Below are 20682 nucleotides of genomic sequence, written 5' to 3'. Positions count from 1 at the left end.
ACAATTAAACAAGATAGGTTGCCCATATAGGGATGACATTTTCTAGGTATAAATAGTTGAATCACTAACTCCATGTGTCAACATTAGGGATATAAATCTTGCACACTAAACAACATGATCAAGTGCAATTGCATATAATAATACAACCAAAGCAATAAATGCATTAAATCACATAATTAACCCTTTATTTAATTACATTAAAATAATCTATTTACATCACTTACTATATCATAAAACATCTCCAAACAAGAATGAGTAAATATATGTAGCATCTAATCATAGTATCCAGAATCTAATAACTCCACCATATAATCATAAATAGAGTATATGTCTGAATACAAAATAACCATATATCATCACGCTGGTAAATAAATTGTTCTTTTCAATTTAACTCTTAAATGCTCAAATATGTGAGAAAAAACTTGATACTAACAGTTGGATAATCTATCATTAGGTTGATAGATTTCTTAGCCTCTTAATTGAAAGGTATAGCTCCCTTGATAATATTACCAAGTATTTACTTCTTTCCTATTCCTACTGATCCATATTCCTCACTCTAATGGGTGTGGGTGATTTTTTTAATATGGGAAGGAAACTCTATATTTGATACACAATCAAATATTGATTGGACACTTGTGATGAGTATTTTATGATGTTTCATAATGGCCTCTACTTTTAAATTGATAGGTAATACTAGCTGAGTCACATGATTAGGAGCCAATTCGATGCCTTATGTTTCTCATATCCAATAGTCTATTTGGAATTTTTATCTTATCAAATGTTAATTGCCACCATTTTATGTCTTCAAAGGATTGTACATGGTCTAGTATTTAGAGTGGCCTATTGAGGATGATACTTGGTAGATTATCTTGCATTTGGCTGGAGTTACCTCTATGATCTTGCCCCTTTAATATTTGATATCTTCATCCTCCAATCATGCTGCTACTTTCATGGAGCTCTTATGAAATGGAGCTTGAAAACCTACCAAGAATATTTTTGTTGGATTGACATTTTATCTAATGGTTTATGGGTCTTGGATCAAGAAATTTCTATTGTTCCTTCTTTACATGGTGGCTTCACACACACCCCTACACATATAAAGATTGTATTTCACATTATGGTGATCAATTGCATCTATATAAGACACCATTCTTCACATCTTGTATTATCCAAATGAAGGTCTTTGACTTGACATGTTTTCTCTATGGTCTTGATTATAGGTTGCATATCTCCATTGAAAAAGAAAATTCTGATCCTCCACAAAATGATTTGTTGTGGGCAACATCTTCCTCTTTTCATTTGTTTTTGGACATCTTTTGTAAGTGGAATGTTGTGAATGTAATTGAACACTTAAGTTGTATTAATAATGTTCGTTATGAAATTTGTGATAACAAGCTATCTTCTTGACACTTAGGTTTAAGCTTTTGTGAACCACAGTTTTTCATCAATGGATCATATGAGAGTAAGGATCTATGGCTCATTTTCACCTCTACTAACTCGCAAACCTGTGGGAAGTTATTCAATCATGAGAAAATAGTTGTAGTGGCTTTAGACTTCTGCCATTAATTATGGAGGCCAACTTATGGGGATTTAACTTGTGTGAAGAGAATGTTCAAAGTTCAAGCTCTCAGTTCCAATTTAGAGAAAACCATTTTTAGGCATTTTTGGCAAAAGTTCACATGCACTGACTTTATTTTGTGATTTGAACAAACATATGTTCATCTTGGATTGATAGGTCAATCATTCTTCACGATAACTTTCGCACGTAAACACAAACCAAAGCTTCTTCAAATTGTATTGTGAGTTGACATTTTCTCCTCCATGCCAAGAGAATATTTCTCTATTTGTGGAAATAACCACCTATCAAGACAACTTCCATCTTTAAATTGTGACCATGCTCCCAACTCTCCACTTGTTAATGAACTTTTCTCCATAATGCAGTGACTATTGATGTTGGGATCAATTCCATATCAAGATACATTTCAATTCATACATTTCACAAGGGTCTACATGTAGTGCTTGGAATTTAGTCAAACAATTTGAATGCACCATTTTGAATTTTATCGAGTATGGTTTTTGATTCAAAATCCTTCTTTTATATTGTACATCATTAGGAATCTTTCAAATTCATCAACTTGACCAATTGATCCTCATTTCTTGACATGGGTTTTTACATCTGAATCAATGGACTATACTTTAACTCTAAACTCAATAATGAGTAATTTCAACATAAAATACAATTTATTTTCCCATCCTTAAAGACCTCCATATTTTCATGGTCTTAAGACCTATTTTGGGATTTTGTAATAGCCACTCATAGGAGCATAATAAGAACCTCTGAACTTTTATTTTGAAAGCTAAATTCAATTTCAAACTCCAAATTTGAACTAAACTTTTGGAATGATGAATCTCATACCCTAAAATTTGAAGTTGTAAAAGTATGCCTCCATATTTTCCAACTTAACCTCTTCATCTGGTTTCTTGAATTGTAGATGTTGAATCTTCAAATTTGACCTTTTGAACTCTAAGGATCAAGGTTCACGTTTAGTACATCCTCCAAATGTTGTCTTCTGACAAGTCATATTATACAACATCATAATTAGCAAAACAAACCAACAGAATATTTACTTGATGGGGTTGATTTGGAAGTTTAAAATGTAGGTGCTAAAACCATGGTAACACATCAAAAAGCATCATCATGCAGATATGATCAAACTAAACAACATAGTATCTATCATCTATCATATTGGAAATCAAAATATAGTATCTAACCATCATGTCATCTTGAATATCATCCAACATGAGTATCAAAATATATCACAAATCTAAACTATAATAAGGTACAGAATGCAAACATAGGAGGCACTACATCCTCCCCCACTAGATCTTGGAAGCCTACAAAATGATAAGGGTGCAAATCTCTTAATTGTATAACATCCTCTCAAGAAGTAGATGTTTCATCATTTGGGTCCCATTGAACCCTTACCTACTCTAAATATTGACCTTTAAGGATCAGCCTCCAATGTTGAAGGATATGAATGGGCTCCAAAGAAAGTTGTTCATCCTTCGCCTATAAAGAATTTTAGTTAAGTACATGGGTCACATTGGAAATATACTACCTTAAAATAGAAACACAGAAAATATCATGGATGCATGATAGGCTAGGTGGCAATGCTAGTCAATAAGAAGTAAGATCAATCCACTCAAGGATCTCAAATAGTCTAACAAAATTTGGCATCAACATAGAGCCTTCCCCATAACAAATGGGGCTCTTCTGCATATGCACTCTAAAAACCACCTGGTCACCAACTGAAAAGTGATGATCCAACCTATGGGCATCATCATACTTATTTTCTCTATCCTAGGAAGTAACCAAATGCTCTCTAATATGAAAAAATTGTTGCTCCATATCTATTGAAGCATCTCTAGACCCAAAATTACTCGATCCTCTAAACAATCCCAACTCAAAGAGGTACAACATGGTCTACCATACAAGGCCTAAAAATGTGTCATGCAAAGAAAAATATGGTACCCATTTTTATAAGAAAACTCAACAAGGTACAAATAGTCCGCCCACTTCACTTTCTTATCCATCACATACATGTGAAGCATGTCTTCAAGAACTTGGTTCACTCTCTCTATCTAACCATCTGTCTCTAGTTGGTATGCCAAATTAAATTGAGCTAGGGACCCAAAGCATGTTGGAGAGATGTCCACACTGATGAAGTAAGCATTGGATCTATATCCAATATAATTTGACAAGGGATTCCATGCAATCAAACAATGTCCTCCAGGAAAACATGTGCTACAAAGGAATCTATGTAGGATGCTCTCATGGGTGAAAAATGTATTATCTTGGATAGCTTGTCCATTGTCACCATGATATAATCATATCATCATGATGACATAGGCAACCCTGTGATAAGATAAATGGATATAGTGTCCCACTTCCACTCTAGAATGGTATGTGGATGCAAAAGGCCCATCAGATATTGATACTATGCCTTCACTCTCTAGCACTTAAGACATAAAGCAAAAAAATCAGAAACACCATTCCATATCTTTGCCCAAAACTATAAATGTATAAGGTTGGCATGCATCTTCTTGACACTAGAATGTGTGGAATATGGTGCACAATGTGCTTCCAAAAAAATCAAGGTATGAAAATCAACAGACATTGGTACATAAATGCACCCCAAGTATCTCAACAGTGCATTGAACTCTAGGGAATAACAAGAAAACCTCCCCTCAAGCGTATGTCTAGACCCAATCTCTAAACTCGCCTCTTGATACCATGTGTCACTAGGTAAGACCTCTAAGATACAGCCTTGTAATTCCACTCCCAATGACAAAACTGATATTTGATGTAGTCTCCTACTAAAGTCATTTGAGAAAAAAAATTCTTTCCCTTTGATGTTGATCTACGTGGATCTAGAAGGCTAAAAATTCAACAGTCTCATAATCTCTCAAATTCAGCATCACTGCAAAGAGCTTAGAGAATGGAACACGATGCAACTTGAATGGGTTAAAAAGGAGCTCATATGCAAAATTTATTCTCCATCAAAGTTTAGGTCAACAAGCATACTAGAGGGCTAGATAACAGGCAAAATCAAAGCATCTCAAAAGTGGTCAATAATGGATTTCAAAATGAAGAGCCCAATGAGAGCTTTCTAATGGTCTTCATTTCATCAAAATCAGAGTAAGTATGTGAAAGTTATCATCGTTCAAAGTTTGGAAAAAAAAACAAAAACAAGTATTGATGATGTCATCATTATGTCATTAGAAATTTTGGAGGGATTTTAAATTATATTAAGGAAACAAGTCCAAATATAATTTAGAATCTGCATGGGTAGTTTTTTTATACAAACTCCCTCTTAAAATATGTTGTCATTATGTTCCCTAAAATTATGGAGGTATTAGCCTTATTATCATTTTTTTTGTAAGGCTTATAATTATAAAAGCCAAAAATGAAGTTACTTGTTATTTTAAAATGAGGATATGGTTGTCAATTTTGTTATTTGGTTTTAGACCAAATAAGGGAAATTTTATGTATAAAAGGAGGGGAATTTAGAAGAGATGGACAATTAGCTTGGAAGGAAAAATTTGTTCTTGGGAGAAGTTTTGTAATTCTTGAGAGAGTTTGTAGGTGAGAGATTATTGTAAGCATAAAGTTATTATCTTCAAGTGTGAAAGAGAGAGAGACTGTAAAGGCTGAAGTTTGGATGTTGTAAGAAGGTGTATTTTTCCTGGTGACATTAATAAAGCGGTCCCCAAACTAAGAAGCAGACCTGGAGATGTAGTCCAAACTAGATGAACTCCATTATCAATTTTTTTGCATCTCTTGTATCTCTTTCTCATTTCTCTCATTTTTTTTAGTTATTTTATTTATGTTATGTTATTAAACACATTGTTAAACTTGAGTGTTTAATGCATAAACCTTCTTGTAATTTCAATTGTTTAAGATACATAGCCATGCATTTACTACCTAGATCAATAATTTAAATATAATTAATAGGATTAAGTCATTAAAATAATAGATCTTAAATCAGATCAAGTTTGGTATCAGAGCTTGTTTTGCAGTGAAATTGCATGTGGTGAATGTTAACCAAGTTGAGATTAAAACAAGGAGAAGGTGAACTTGAAAAGTTCAATCCAAAGATTGGGAAAAGAAGGACTTTTCCTCAATCAGAGATGGAATCTAAATAGCATATTCCTGAGTTTGATGTAGAAGCATTCCAAAGATCTTTTGTGGAATTAAAAGCTTTGGTCAACATTCTTCTCCAAGAGAAGCATGAATGACAGTTGAGGAAAGTGAATAAAGCTAAGAAGAAGGAGGAACCAAAATCCTCATCAAAAGATGCAAAAGTTAAAGGAGTAGGAGGTGGTAGTGACCCTCCTAAACCTCCATCCCCATCTTCATCAACTTCCTCATCTTCTTTTTTTACTTATTCTTCAAAGAAACCTGACAAAGTTAATGTGCCTTTGTTAAAATTGGATGTTAAGTTTGATTTGCCTGTATATAGTGGTTAATTAGATGTAGAGAAATTGGATAATTGGCTTAAGCAGATTGAAGTGTACTACAGGGTTCAGAAGATTTTGGATGATTCTTCCAAAATCTAGCTAGCTACTCTTAGAATGGGAGGTACAACATTAGTCTGGTGGGAGAGTAAAATCTAGGATGATCTTGCTACACATGGTAAAATCATTTCATCTTGGTATGAATTTACTTTTGCTTCAAAGAAATAGTTTTATCTATTGGGTTATATGCAACAAGCCATTATGGATTGGAAAAATCTAAGGCAAGGTAAAGAAGAGTCTACACAAGAGTATACATGGGTGTTTAGAAAGAAGGCATCAACCCTTGGAATTCCTCCTTATACACAAGATACTTTGTTAAAGTATATAGGTGGAATGCATTCATATTTGAAGCATATGATATTGATGTTTAGTCCTTCTAACTTTGATGAAGGATGTGTTCAAGCAACTCATATTGAAACAGGTGGAGGAAACATGAGTTTCAATTCAAAGAAGGAACTTGCTCCCTCTGACAATATCAATAAAGGAAATAAGGTAGCCACAGTAAAGAAAGAGGAAGGTGACAAGCCTACTTGTTCAGATTGTCAGAAGAAAGGACATGTAGAAGAGAAGTGTTGGAAATTCCATCCAGAGTTGAAACCAAAGTGGTTTAAGGATCGCAAGGGTAAGCAAAGTCTACAGTTGTTGTCCAAGATCTTGGATCATATTTTGGTGATGAAGCAAAAATATTGGCTATGGGTTTGAAAGGTAAAACTTTTGATTCTACCACTGATGTTTCATGTGGTTCTACTTCTAAAAGTCATGTTGATCTTGAAGATAGTAAAAGGAGTGAACTTTTTCATACAAGGGTGATTTCAAAAAACACTAAAATCAACACATTAATAGATATTGGCTCCTAAGCTCATTTGATTTCAGAAGAAGTCATTGAATAGTTGGAATTGGAAACTAAGCCACATAAGAGACCTTATCCATTAGGTTGGGTGTGTAATGATAATAGACTGTGAGTTACTAAGCAATGTATGTTAAGATTTGCAATAACATCTAAGTTCATAGATGAGGTTGAATTTGATGTGGTTCCACTTGATATCTATGGGATTGTGTTGGGTACCCCGTACTTATATGATAGGAAAGCTATCTTCTATAGGGAACATAATAGGTGCCATTTGTTTAAAGATGGAATTGAATATATTATAAGAGCTCATCAAATGAAGAATGCAAGATCAATTGTAAACACATGACATTTGAAAATGATTGTGAATGCAAATAGTAAATTGACTCTCATGTTTGTAGTAGCTAGTGAGGACCAGGTGCAAGTAGAATCAAATCTTTAGCCAGTAATGGTAAAAGAGAATTTGACAAGTTCATTTTCTAATGATGTTTCTGTATGAGAGATCCAAAATATTGATACTTTTTCCATTTCATCAGTTGTTTCAATTTTTTTGCTTCTATTTCTACTAGTTGGTATTATGTGGGTGATGGATGTAACAATGGAAACTAGTGGATTTATGGTTAATTGTGTCAACAATGCTATCACGTATTGCTTTATGTTTGTGGCGGGTCACATGTTAAGAATTCTAGTAGGACATACAGATCGTACTGATCAAGTAGACTTTTGGAGGTCCAAAAGCTTCTTAATGGGGAGGAATGATCTAAGTGGATCCAAAAGGCCAAAAATTCAACAGTCTCATAATCTCTCAAATTTAGCATCACTGCAAAGAGCTCAGATAATGGAACTCGATGCAACTTGAACGAGTTAAAAAGTAGCTCATATGCAAAAGTTACGCTCCATTAAAGTTTAGATCAACAAGAAGACTAGAGGGCTAGATAAGGGGCAAAATTAGACCATCTTGAAAGTGGTCAATAATGGATTTCAAAATGAAGAGCTTGATGAGAGCTTTCCAGTGGTCTTCATTTCATCAAAATCAGAGTACTATGTGAAAGTTATCATCGTTCAAAGTTTGGAGGAAAAAAACAAGTATTGATGATGTCATCATTATGTCATTAGAAATTTTGGAGTTTTTTAAATTATATTAGGGAAACAAGTCCAAATATAATTTAGAATTTGGATGGGAAGTTGTTTTATACAAACTCCCTCTTAAAATATGTTGTCATTATGTTCCCTAAAATTATGGAGGTGTTAGCCTTATTATCATTTTTTTTGTATGGCTTATAATTATAAAAGCCAAAAAATGAAGTTACTTATTATTTTAAAATGGGGATATGGTTGTAAAGTTTTTTATTTGGTTTTAGACCAAATAAGGGGAATTTTATGTATAAAAGGAGGGGAATTTAGAAGAGATGGACAATTAGCTTGGAAGGAAAAATTTGTTCTTGGGAGAAGTTTTGTAATTCTTGAGAGAGTTGTAGGTGAGAGATTATTGTAAACACAAAGTTATTATATTCAAGTGTGAAAGAGAGATAGACTATAAAGGCTGGAGTTTGGATGTTGTAAGAAGGGATATTTTTCCTAGCGACATTAATAAAGCGGTCCCCAAATTGAGAAGCAAACACAAAGATGTAGTCCAAACCAAACGAACTTCGTTATCAAATTGTTTGCATCTCTTCTATCTCTTTCTTATTTCTCTCTTTTTTTAAAGTTATTTTCTTTATTTTATGTTATTAAACACATTGTTAAACTTGAGTGTTTAATGCATAAATCTTCTTGTAATTTCAATGGTTTAAGATACATAGCCATGCATTTACTGCCTAGATCAGGAATTTAAATCTGATTAATAGGATTAAGTCATTAAACTAATAGATCCTAAATCAGATTAGATGTAGAGAAAATCAAAATCAAACTCACACAAAAACTCCATCTAGTGACATTGTCATGCATTCAGGTTTGGTTGAGTAAAGATATATTACAAGCTACAATGATTGCTATTAAGATCAAACCTATGCCCCAAAAGGAAATGTCTCTAGTGCACAAGTTCATGCACAACTACTACAAGCTCCAAATCATGATTGGGGTAGTTAAGCTCATGGTCTTTGATTTTTCTAGACTCATATGCAATCACGTGACCATCCTACATCAACATTGCACCTGCACCCTCCAACGACACATCTGTGCAAATCATAAAATCACCTATAGTGTTAGGTACAATAAGGACTATTGCACTAGTCAATCACTCCTTTAGAGCCTCAAATTTTGACTCTCATTTATCTAACCAAACATACTTCTTTTCTTTCCACTGAAGAGAAGTGGTAAGATGAGCCACTCATGAAAAATCCTTCATAAATTGATGGTAGTAACTTGCCAATCTCATGAAACTACAAACCTTAGAAAAACTAGTGGGTGTCAACCAATCCATGATAGCTCAAATTTTCTTTAGATCCACTGTAATACCATCACTTGTGATGATATGCCCCAAATACATCACCTCAGACTAGAAGAATCCATATTTACCCAAGTTTCCATAAAACTAATGGTCTCATAAGCACTACAACACCTAGCATTAATGGATCTCATGCTCTTAAATAGTCTTTGAATAGATTAATATGTCATCTAAGAAAAAAAGGATAAACTAATTGAAGTATATGTGAAATACTCTATTCATCAAACTCATAAACATCGATAGCTTATTGGTTAACCCAAAGGGTACAACTATAAACTCATAATGCCTATAGCATATATGAAAAGTTGTCCAATGAATGGCAGCCTCATGAATCTGAAGCTGATGGTATCCCAACTTAAGATCAATCTTTGAGAACACTCTTACTCCCTTCATCTGATCATGCAAGTCATCAATCCTTGGAAAGGGATGATAGTTCTTCATCATCACCTTATTCAATTTCTAGTAATCAATGTATAAACAAAATGGCCAATCTTTCTTCTTTGCAAAGATGACTAGTGCACCCCATGGGGATACTCTATGGAAAATATGGCCCTTGGCCAATAATTCCTCTGACTACAATTTGAGATCACCCAAATCTTGAGTAGTCATACAATAGGGAGCTTGTGAAATAGGCCCCAATCCTAGAATTAGATCAATACAAAAATCAATGTCTTACTTTGGTGGCATAATTGGTATCTCATCATGAAATACATCTACATACTTAGGAAGGTGTTGGTGATCATCCAAAATTACCCCATCTCTCTTAGGATCCTCAAGGTTATAGATAGAGACTAAAATAGCTGACATCCATGTCCCACACTTCACTTTAGTTTCTTAACTGAGATCATCCAAAGTTAGACTAGCCTCTAGACCCCTGTATACAAGCTCCACCTACCCAACTGTGTCATCCAAACACTACACCAACTTACTTCGACAATCTATATTCACCTAATGGGTGGCTAACCAATCCATACCCAACATAATGTCATAAGATCATAAGAGTATGATACAAAGATCAACTATGGTGGCAAAGGTGCCCAAGTGCAACACACAACCACTAACTATGGAATCCACAGTCACCTTGGAACCTATAGCTAACTCAACCAACCACCTATCAACCTATCATACAACCACTAGCCCACATTGTTGAACAAGGGATGGTGAGATAAAAGAATTTGGAGCACTTGGATCAATTATACTATAGAATAATACCCATGCAATGTACATATGGCCTCAATTATAGTACCCTGGTGTTTAGCTTGGCAATTTTAAATTATTGCAAAAACTCTATAGGATCTACCTACATCACCCATGATAGGCTTAGACATGTTTGCACCTCTATTAGGTCCTGAAGATGTCTTCAGAGTTCACTCCACCGATCTATGGCTGAGTTGACCACATGAAAAACATGCTCCTCTAAAATTGGAACCAGATCCACATCCACCTTGGGGAGCACTAAAATATGGTGCACTCCCTCTACTAGAGTCTTATTGACTACCCTAAGATAGATGACTTTGTTGGGACAATTGACCTCAACTCTAGCCATACTCATTCCCTCCTGTAGCACTAGAATCTTGCCCACCCTTATGTCAATATTGATGGTGTCATCGATTATGACAACCATGACCACCTTGTAAGGGTGTTGTTTGGGATTCGCCCTACCTTGTGAACTGTGTTTGAGGAGATGGTACACTTTTCCCTATGGATAATGTATTGTGGCTCTAAGATTTTGGTCTAACATTAACCCCCTAGCCACATTGCTCTTATCAATTCTTGCCTTCTCTATGGCGAATGCCCTAGGGTGGTGAAGATGGACATCCCCAATGAGTCTTTAATACCCCTAAAAAAATGTTGTGAGAGGATTATCTCATCATAAAGATAGTGTTGGTTTTTTATTTAATAGTTCTAAAATCTTAACCAAGAAATCAAACCAATGCATCTAAGGCTAGAAAATTTCTATGATGGATACACTCGACTACAATCTCGGACCAACTATAAGGCATAACTCCTTCTTCACTTCAAGCTCTACAAGACTTAGGTGAGTTAACCTTGAGGTTCTGATGTATGGTACCAGTGCAAATTAAACATAAATTTGAACCTAATAATAGTAGATGAAACCTCTTTGATTTTCTAATACTTATGCAATGACATAGGAATGAAATAGCTACAGATCATAACCTATGAAACCATAAGCTAAGTGAGGGTTAATTCCTTTTAGCCCACTACAAAATGTGAAAAACTAAATTGATTTGATTAAAATAATTTGTGAAAATGACATTCATATCAGCTTGTATCTGACTTAGTGATCAGTGCCTTATCCATTGCAACATAGAGTCATTACCAGTAGGAAGACCTAACTTGATTGCCTTACAATTAAGTTTGTCAACTAAAATTCCCAAATTCCATTCTTATGAAATATCCCCTTCATACACCCAAAAACCCTATTAGAACATTGAAGCATTTACTTAACTCCTTGAGTCAAAAGCAACATCAGATCTCATACACAACTCATCCAAGCTATCTTAAATCAAATGTACCTTATTCATTAAATCTCAAAGTCAATAGCATATTAAGAATTAGGAGACAAAATAGGAAAACATAGATAATTCATTGTAAATCCCCTTTGCATTCATCTTTAGAAAGACCAAATACATAAATTGGTAAAACTAAATGAAACTCAAAATACTTCACATGATCTAGCATCAAATTTTTAATATCTCATAAAACAATACATGAAATGAAATAAAAATCTACACAAGAGTGGATGTGTGGGCTTCACTACTAGAACACAGCTCAAAAGATAGGAAGCAAAACCAACAATAGCCTATGGTTTCACAATGAAAACTAGAACCCCTTCAAAGAAAGAGAAAGAGAATGATATAGGAGAAATAAATTCCCAAATTTCATCAAAAAATGACCTAGAACCCCTTCAAAGAAAGAGAAAGAGAATGATATAGGAGAAATAAATTCCCAAATTTCATCAAAAAATGACAAGTGTCCCCTCAAAATTCTTTCCCAAGAAGCTTAAAAATGTTCTCTACCCTCTCTCTATAACTGCATATCAAATCCCCATCATTTACCCTCTACAAGCATATAATATCTCAAATATTTGATTGAAAAAATAACTCATTTTAATGCCAAATTTGAACTCAAGGAAATAGAAAAAATTAGTTAAAATTGAACTCTAAAGGGATTAAAACTTTTCCAGAATTTGTTTAGGCTTCAACAAACTTTATTTGTTACTTCCCAACTAACTCTGATGCATCATGATGAATTTTGCCTGTTTCACTGAAAATGCCTTGAAAAACACAAATCTTCTTGCAGAGCAAATCAATGAAGACTTGTACAAAATTTGACCCCAAATTTGAAAAATTTGTTTCCTCCCACTTCCAAAGGTATACTGCATTGCATATTTTGGATAAAAATTGTGCCTTTGAGACCAATTTGAAAATTTGGCTCCCAGACCATGAACAGAGCATAAAAATGAAAAAAATTAAAAATTTATATAGTATAAACTATATAAAATCATAAAATTATTCAAATCAATGTGCACTTGAAAATTCATGAATTCAAAAATATTGTGAATTTTGATTTTATAACTATTTATTTTCCTCTGCTATTATTGCCTAATCCACCAGTCCCAAGTGTTAATTCTTCATTGGCCAATTATCTAGGTGGGCTCTACATCTATTTATGCATTTGAAATGTTTCAATTTTTTATCCTCTAGCATCTCAATCTTCAAACTAAGCCTCTCTCAATCATACACTTCATAGCATCTCAAACACTAATTTTTTACCTTCCAATCTCACAGAGTGGTCATTGGTCATAGCATTGTAAACATTAATTTTTTGACCTTCTGCTTTTACATCCCATGTACCACTGGAGCCCTTCAAAAACTCAGCTTCCAACCATATGGGGTCTCCAATTTGTGTACCACTGTAGAGCTTCAAATTTTTTTTTCAAGCATATGACTAGTTGCCATGTAGCACTTTCTTCCTGCAAAGTTTGGGTCAAAATCTATCTATTGGTCACTGCCAACTATCCAAGTCAAACCCACCATGCAAGGCTAGCCTTTAAAAGGCTCTTTTCATTAAGATAGTATACCTCTTGTACACTAGAGTATTTAACAATTGAAAGAATTGCCCATACTATGAATGTGGGACAAAGTGTTTGAACTTTCTTTGCCCTTTTATCCTTAGTGTGAATCGTGGATGCCTCTACATCTTCTATGCATGGATGTTCCCCTTATGCTAGTCACTTTTCTTATTTCCATATCCACCTTCAATGTGGATGCCCTACAAACTCTATTCTCCCTACTACCCTTTGTTTAGAAACCACCTACTCTTATGTTCTAACATGGGGTATTTTGAAAATTTCATGGGGACCATCTTCTTTCTTTGCCGCCTCCCTCTTTTGGTGCATGTGGAACTCTTCTTTGTGGTCTTCCTACAATAAGACAAGGAATTCACATTTCCCTCTATCATTTACGCCTCCCCTACTGCATTATTTTTAGGCATGAGTCTCCTCTTGAACATTATTCTCAAAAATTTCCTTTTTGTATGAGGGCCCATCTATGTGACAAGGGCATAAAGTAGTAATGTAATGTAGCTACAAACAATTTGAGTAAGAACCCCGATTACAAGCCTTGGAACTATATACACAAGTCTTCCTACAATGCAAGAGTCAAAATTGTAAGTTGTCCATATCCAGAAGAAAAATGCTAGTTCAAAACCATTCTAGAAAATAATAGAGTGAATTAAATGAAGGACTACTTTGGGCTTTTTTAACCAAAAGTGGTCATCTAAAGGCTAGACAAGAATGTCTCCTTTAGCTATAGTATAATTTTTAGAAACTTCTTGAGCTAGCTACATAATGACATGCTACAGTTTTACACCAATAGTAAGAGAAAGAATCAAAGGATGGAAAGCTAGCCAAAAATATGAGTGCCAACCATGAATTTTAACAAGCAGAAAGATCACCACAAAAAACCATAGGTACCAACTTATACTGACAACTTTCTTGAAATCTACTTCAAGAGTTCGCATCATGTATTTGTGAAAATAAAATTTTGGATTTAATTTACATTGAGTCTCAATGAAACTCAATCATAGTGTGCTATAATCTGCCTTTGTCACTGAGCCATAGAATTGCTTGAAAAAAGACACTATCCAATTCAATATGATAGATTTTCTCCACTTTGCTTGATTCTTGACACAATCATCTTCTACTAAATGACTGAATTTCCTTTGATTGATTGCTTCTTTTGGATCATATTTTTTATCTCAAATCTCATTCTCCCAGGTCTTCCATGTACATATCTTTGCACTTCCCATCAGCATGGTTGAAACACAATACACCATGTGAACTATAGCTAAGACAAATATAAAGATATGCAAATGATGCAGTCCCTCTTGGGATAGAAATGGTTTCTTTCCCTAAACTATTTTCCCTTAAAATGATTGAGATTGAAGACCATCTCATATTATGCCCTAATTTCTAATTTGTAGCAGCTCACTCCTTCCAAAAAGTACAAATTTGTAATCTGCTAAAATCAATCGGGCCCTAAAGTGGTTCTGGCTAAAGAAAAATTCATTTCCAAATGATTGAATTGTAAAACTAATTCATTCACCCTCTAGCACTAATTTGAAACAAATTTGGCCATTGAAAATGAATTTAAAGCTCATTTTATATCTTTCTGCAAACTATCAATTTTGCATCATGAGGTCCTTTAACTGGCCTTAAAAATTGACCAAAATGCCTAATTAGGCTCTAAAAACTAGGACACTAATTCTTTATTCCACATACTCCTACCCTATCAAATCTCATCTCATGAAAAATTCTCAGTCAAAAGATATTGACTATCAAAGTTGCCCTCTCTGAACTACCTTCAAGAAAACATGTCAGAAAACAATAAATCACATTTGGAATTGGCTTTGAAAGCTGGGAAAACTAATAATTGGGGAAATAAAAATTGGGGCATTGGTTCACTATCACAAGGAGTGTATAAATCTAGGATTTGGGCCCACAATGAATAATAGGGTGAAAATGGTGATCAATCAAAGTTAGCTACTCAAATTTGTAGACTAGAAGCACTGGCAGAAAAGCATTTTTTACAAATGGAATAGACCTAGGAAAGTGTGCAAATAGATTCGTCAAAGCTTACAAACTGACACACCTAAAATATTTTTGGAGGAAAAAATACTGGTACAATCCATTTGATCTCACCTATCACAGATTTCAAGTTATGACATCACAAATAGGGGTACTAATTAATTTGCATTTCATGGCATTAGTGAAACTATAAATTACAAATAGAATTGCATTTGAAAATTGACCAAATGTATTCATCATAAACTCAAATCAAGAACTTATAAATTCTTTAACCCCTAGAATATGATGCAAAAGGAATTTTCTTATTTAGGTCAACCGGTCAAAAGTTATAACTTGTCAAATAGAGCTACCTAGAATTATGAACAATATGCAAATTTATAACAGAGGTAACTAACCAACTTTGAAGGATTTAGAACCTAGTCAAACAAATTTGAAATGACTCAAAATATAAAACCTAAGCTCTTTGGTATGCATATTAAATATCCCCAAAGTGGTGGTTCATAAAACATTTTTGGGTTAAAGATATTGAAAGGCAAACTGGGCTTCATGTCACTATTCGACACAGGCAAAAATGTAGATTAGGAAATTACACAAAACAAGACTTCACAAAATGGCTTGGAATGCCAATTTATCAATACAAAACATATGCAAATGTCAAATGAAGGGTGTTAAACAACTAAAACACCACCTAAGCCCTAAAATGACAACCAATTACATATGCATGAAAAGCATTCATAGGGGGCTCAAAGTGATTCAAAATTTGGAATAGACACTCAAAATGGGAATGCAATTTTGAGTGCCATCAGATAGCTTGAGTACTATCTCAGCCCAAAGAAATACCTCTCATACTGATCCACTGACATGTTCCCTTATTTGATCTCATGGAACTCATTAGCATGGGCTTCTCAGTATTGTGGAGATACAAATTTTTCCCTGAACCTCTGCTCAAATATCTCCCAAGTGAGATCGGTTATACTAATCTAGAGCTTCTCACTCTACATATCCCACCATCAAGATCCATGGTCTCTCAATTATCTAACAACATAATAGGCCTTCAAGTTGCTTTCATAAGGATATAAGGAAAAGCATTGCCCCATATCTAGTAACCATGTCTCAACCTTGGGACCACCTCCTAGGCCATCAAACAGTGGTGGTTTAGACCTATTATGGTCTCTCATCTTATCCATTTGCATAGAATCTCCATCATCTCGACCATGGTCTCTCCTATAGTAATCTCCACCACTAGGTGTTGTGTGCAAATGCTCATGTTTGTGCCCATGCTCTTCTCCACCTTCATGATCTAACATGTGGGAGTCTCCATGGTGAGATCCCTCTTCTTGGCCATGATCATGTCAATTTTCCTCAACTTGAGGTCCTAACCAAGCTATGAGATCCCCCAACAAAGGTGCCAATGCCTCAATAATAACTTGATTGTTATTACCTTGTCCTCCAACATCATCTTGATATTCCTCTTTATGGTGTTCTTCTTCACCATTATTCTATCAGTTATTCCTCTAAAAACTAGGCCTACATGTAGGAGGTATCTCTAAGGGAGAACCTAGATAAGAGTCAGAGTCATACACAAAAAACATAAGAATCATAGCATAAGCCAAAATAAGATACCATTATGTATAACCAAAATGATTTCATAGTAGGACCATAACATAGAGATCCCAATGTTGCAACATGGGCTCTAATATTGTATGTAATGCCCCACCCAGAGATCCTTGGAACAAGGATAAATAAAAAGCCAATATATTTTTTTTAATAGGTAACAAGCATGGATTCAAATAACATTAACATGCAATCAATCAAAGATTACAACAAAATACTTAACCAAACTATCCAAGTAACCAATGATCTCCAAGAATCACTACTTACTATTGCATTCATTAACCAACTATGAAAGTTAAACAAACAATGATATACTTAATCTTTGAACTTTCAAGCCCTAGGAAGGTTTGCATCCCAATAGGGTATCCAAGACACCCAAACTTGCTTCCTGAAGGTGCATGAAAAGGATCCATGTCTTCCATGCAAGGAAGTACAAAAAGCTAGACTCGCACAAGTGAACACATGCTCATGTGATAAAGTATCATGCATCACATGAGGAAATGCTCCACTACACAAGTAAATAGTAGGACACACAAGAGAACACCTAGTCATGTGAGGGAACACCTTAAGTGTGAGGCAATACTTTCTCATGCAAGTAAATGCTAGGCTACATAAAAGAATGTGCACTCTCACACGAGCATATACCATGGCCCACGTGAGAGAATTCTTTCTTCATGCAAGGAAACACATCTCTGACATGAAAATGACTAAAATCAAAAAATTGTAAATGGAAGCACAATAAGAATAAATCCTCCACATTGGGCGGTACTGGAAATATATAAATCGAGGCTCAAACACTCAAAAAAATGGAAATGAAAATGATGTATAAATTAAGGAGAAACAAACATATAACCGTCTACTCCATAGCATCTAATTTAATCATGTGGTAAAGAAACATCACAATGAACATACATGTGCATAAATCAACTATCTCAATAAATTGAAATAACATAAATCACATGGAAAACATGCTTTGGAAAGATACAAAGAACCATGTGAGCATCCAACTCTAGAACTAAATATGGAAGAAGGCCAACTTTGTATGTTGGTCCCTAGTAGTGGTATAGGTAGCTATGCCTCTCAACCACATGGAACTAGTAGACCCACTCTCATGATGCTGATGGAGATAGTGATCTAACCACAAAAATACACAATAGAGTTTTCTATGGCTAACACTCACACCAAATAGTGTAGAGGACTGAAACTAAGATCATGAGACAATGCAATACAATAGTTCCTAATCAGATGCTCTATGGGTCTACTACATAGGGACTCTAGTGGAGTATAGATAATTTGGGACTCCTAAGGTAAACATCATTCAAAAACTCTCCCTTGGGAGGCCATCACATTGTGTCCTCGGTAAACCCATACAGACACTTACTCTCAAAAAAATCATACAGGCACATACCCTCGGATCAACCCCTACATGTATTTTATTTTATTATATTAGTTTTATTACCGATTAATTCATTAATTTATCACTTATTATAAAGTTCTTGACATCAACCTTGTCAGAAACACAACCTAAGGTTACAAGAGAAGCCTCTCCGCTTGTCTATCCTACATACCCATGCACATTACATGATGAGTGCCCATAGGCAATGTAGTTTTCTAACCCAACCCTAATGAACATAACTCAATTGGAAGCAAATAGGAGCTCTAGTCTCACAAGGACTTGAAAATTACAAGCTCATCTATCCATGTGTGGACACACCAACTATACAAAGATCATAAAAAATAAGGGTTGGATGAGAAATAATCAAATAATCAAATATAAAATCACTCCTTCAAGAAAATTGTTGGGAGTATGAATTTGATATGAATGCCAATGTAAGAAGAATACATCCATTCTTGGATTATATTCCTTATGGAAAATTTGAGTTCATGACTAACTTTAGTGCCAAGAAACACCTAAAAACTAGGTAGCCCACAAATCAAGGTGAAGTAAAAATGCCTAAAAAGAAATGTTGACAAAAATCAATGAAATTAAAACCCTAGTTCTAATCAAGTATAAAAACCCCAAATATAAAATAAAAGTTGGGTTTAAACTCCATTTGCAAAAATGACCAACATAATGATCCAAAACCCCAAAACTCCACACTAAAAGCAACAAATGCTCATACCCACCCAACCGGGTAGAGCCAACATACAAGAACAAAGGGGAACACTAGTTCTCTACCTCCTAACATATTAGTACCATAAATAGACTCAAAAATAGAGCTAAAACACAAAAATGAAAGAGCCCTACCTCATAGCCAAAAGGGAAAAAATAGGAATGCTCGCAATAAAATAATCACTCCCTATAAAACATTGAAAAGTCTCAAAAAATTGAGGTCTCCTTGAGTTGGATCCAATGAGATCAATATCATGATGATCCCAAACTTGTAGCTCTCACAACGAGTAAAACAACAATACCTCCATAGTTTTGGTCTCCAAATTTCCAATTCAAAAGTGGGAAGTCCATAATAACTCACTTTTTGGGATATATTTTCACTTTCGAAGTGAAATATTAAAACAAGAAAATAACTGGCTCATTAAAATAAATCCCTCTTTAACCTAGACAAAATCAAGTAATTCTAATTAAATGGAATTCAACTATGGAATAACAAGATCAAAAACCAAAATTCCCTTAAAACATTAAATTGCAATATTCCTCAATAATTTCTATGACAAAATGTAGATATCTAAATGCACAAGCTTAATACTAGTTTTGTCACAAATGTAAATGAATTTGGATATTCTAACTAACTAGAGGGTTTAATTAACAATTAAAAAAGATAGGTCATCCATACAAGGACAACATTACTAATGGGGATATAAATCCTACACACTAAACAACACGATCAAGTGCAATTGCATATAATAATACAGTCAAAGTGATAAATGCATTAAATCACATAATTAACCATATATTTAATTACATTAAAAAAATCTATTTGCATCACTCACTACATCAAAAAATATCTTCAAACAAGAATGAAGTAAATATATGTAGCATAAAACCATAGTATCTAGAATCCAATAAGTCCACCATATAATCATAAATAGAGTGTATGTTTGAATACAAAATAACCAGATATCATCATAGAGCATCATGTCACATCAATGCGTATCATCATGCAAATATGATCAAATTGAATAACATAGTATCTATCATCCATGTTGGAAATCCAAATATAGTATCTAACCATCAAGAAATCTTGAATATCATCCAAAATAAGTATCAAAATATCTCTCAAATCCAAAATATATTAAGGTACATAATGCAAATATGAGAGGCACTAAAAGTGTGGATGAGGAATGGAGAAAATGGAGGGACTAATATAGACATTAGAATTTATTAACTTCCATAGGTTGATTGTCCTAGGAATTAACACATGATTATCTAAAACACAAAACCTAGAGAAAAAGATCCAAAAAAGGGCTTCATTAGGGGTGCATTATGTCCCTGATTGGCCCATCATGGGTGTAGTTTGTCCTTGATGCATTAACAAGACAATTTACCCTTGGGGGCAATTGAATGACCCCAAAATAGGTTTCAAAACCTAGAAATCATGTTTAATTTCTAAGGAAACCCTATTTTAG

General features: G+C 34.4%; 1 pseudogene; it reads right to left on the bottom strand.

The window, feature by feature from the left end:
* Positions 1-13881: 13881 nt before the first annotated feature.
* LOC149545620 (MLO-like protein 1) overlaps positions 13882-20682 on the bottom strand; it is a 125195-nt pseudogene continuing 118394 nt past the window's right edge.

The sequence above is a fragment of the Cupressus sempervirens genome, chromosome 7 (assembly GCF_028749045.1).
Source record: "Cupressus sempervirens isolate cs-2001-9-10 chromosome 7, ASM2874904v1, whole genome shotgun sequence".
In the NCBI taxonomy this organism is placed as follows: domain Eukaryota; kingdom Viridiplantae; phylum Streptophyta; class Pinopsida; order Cupressales; family Cupressaceae; genus Cupressus; species Cupressus sempervirens.
This window is presented reverse-complemented; position numbering and strand designations above follow the sequence as displayed.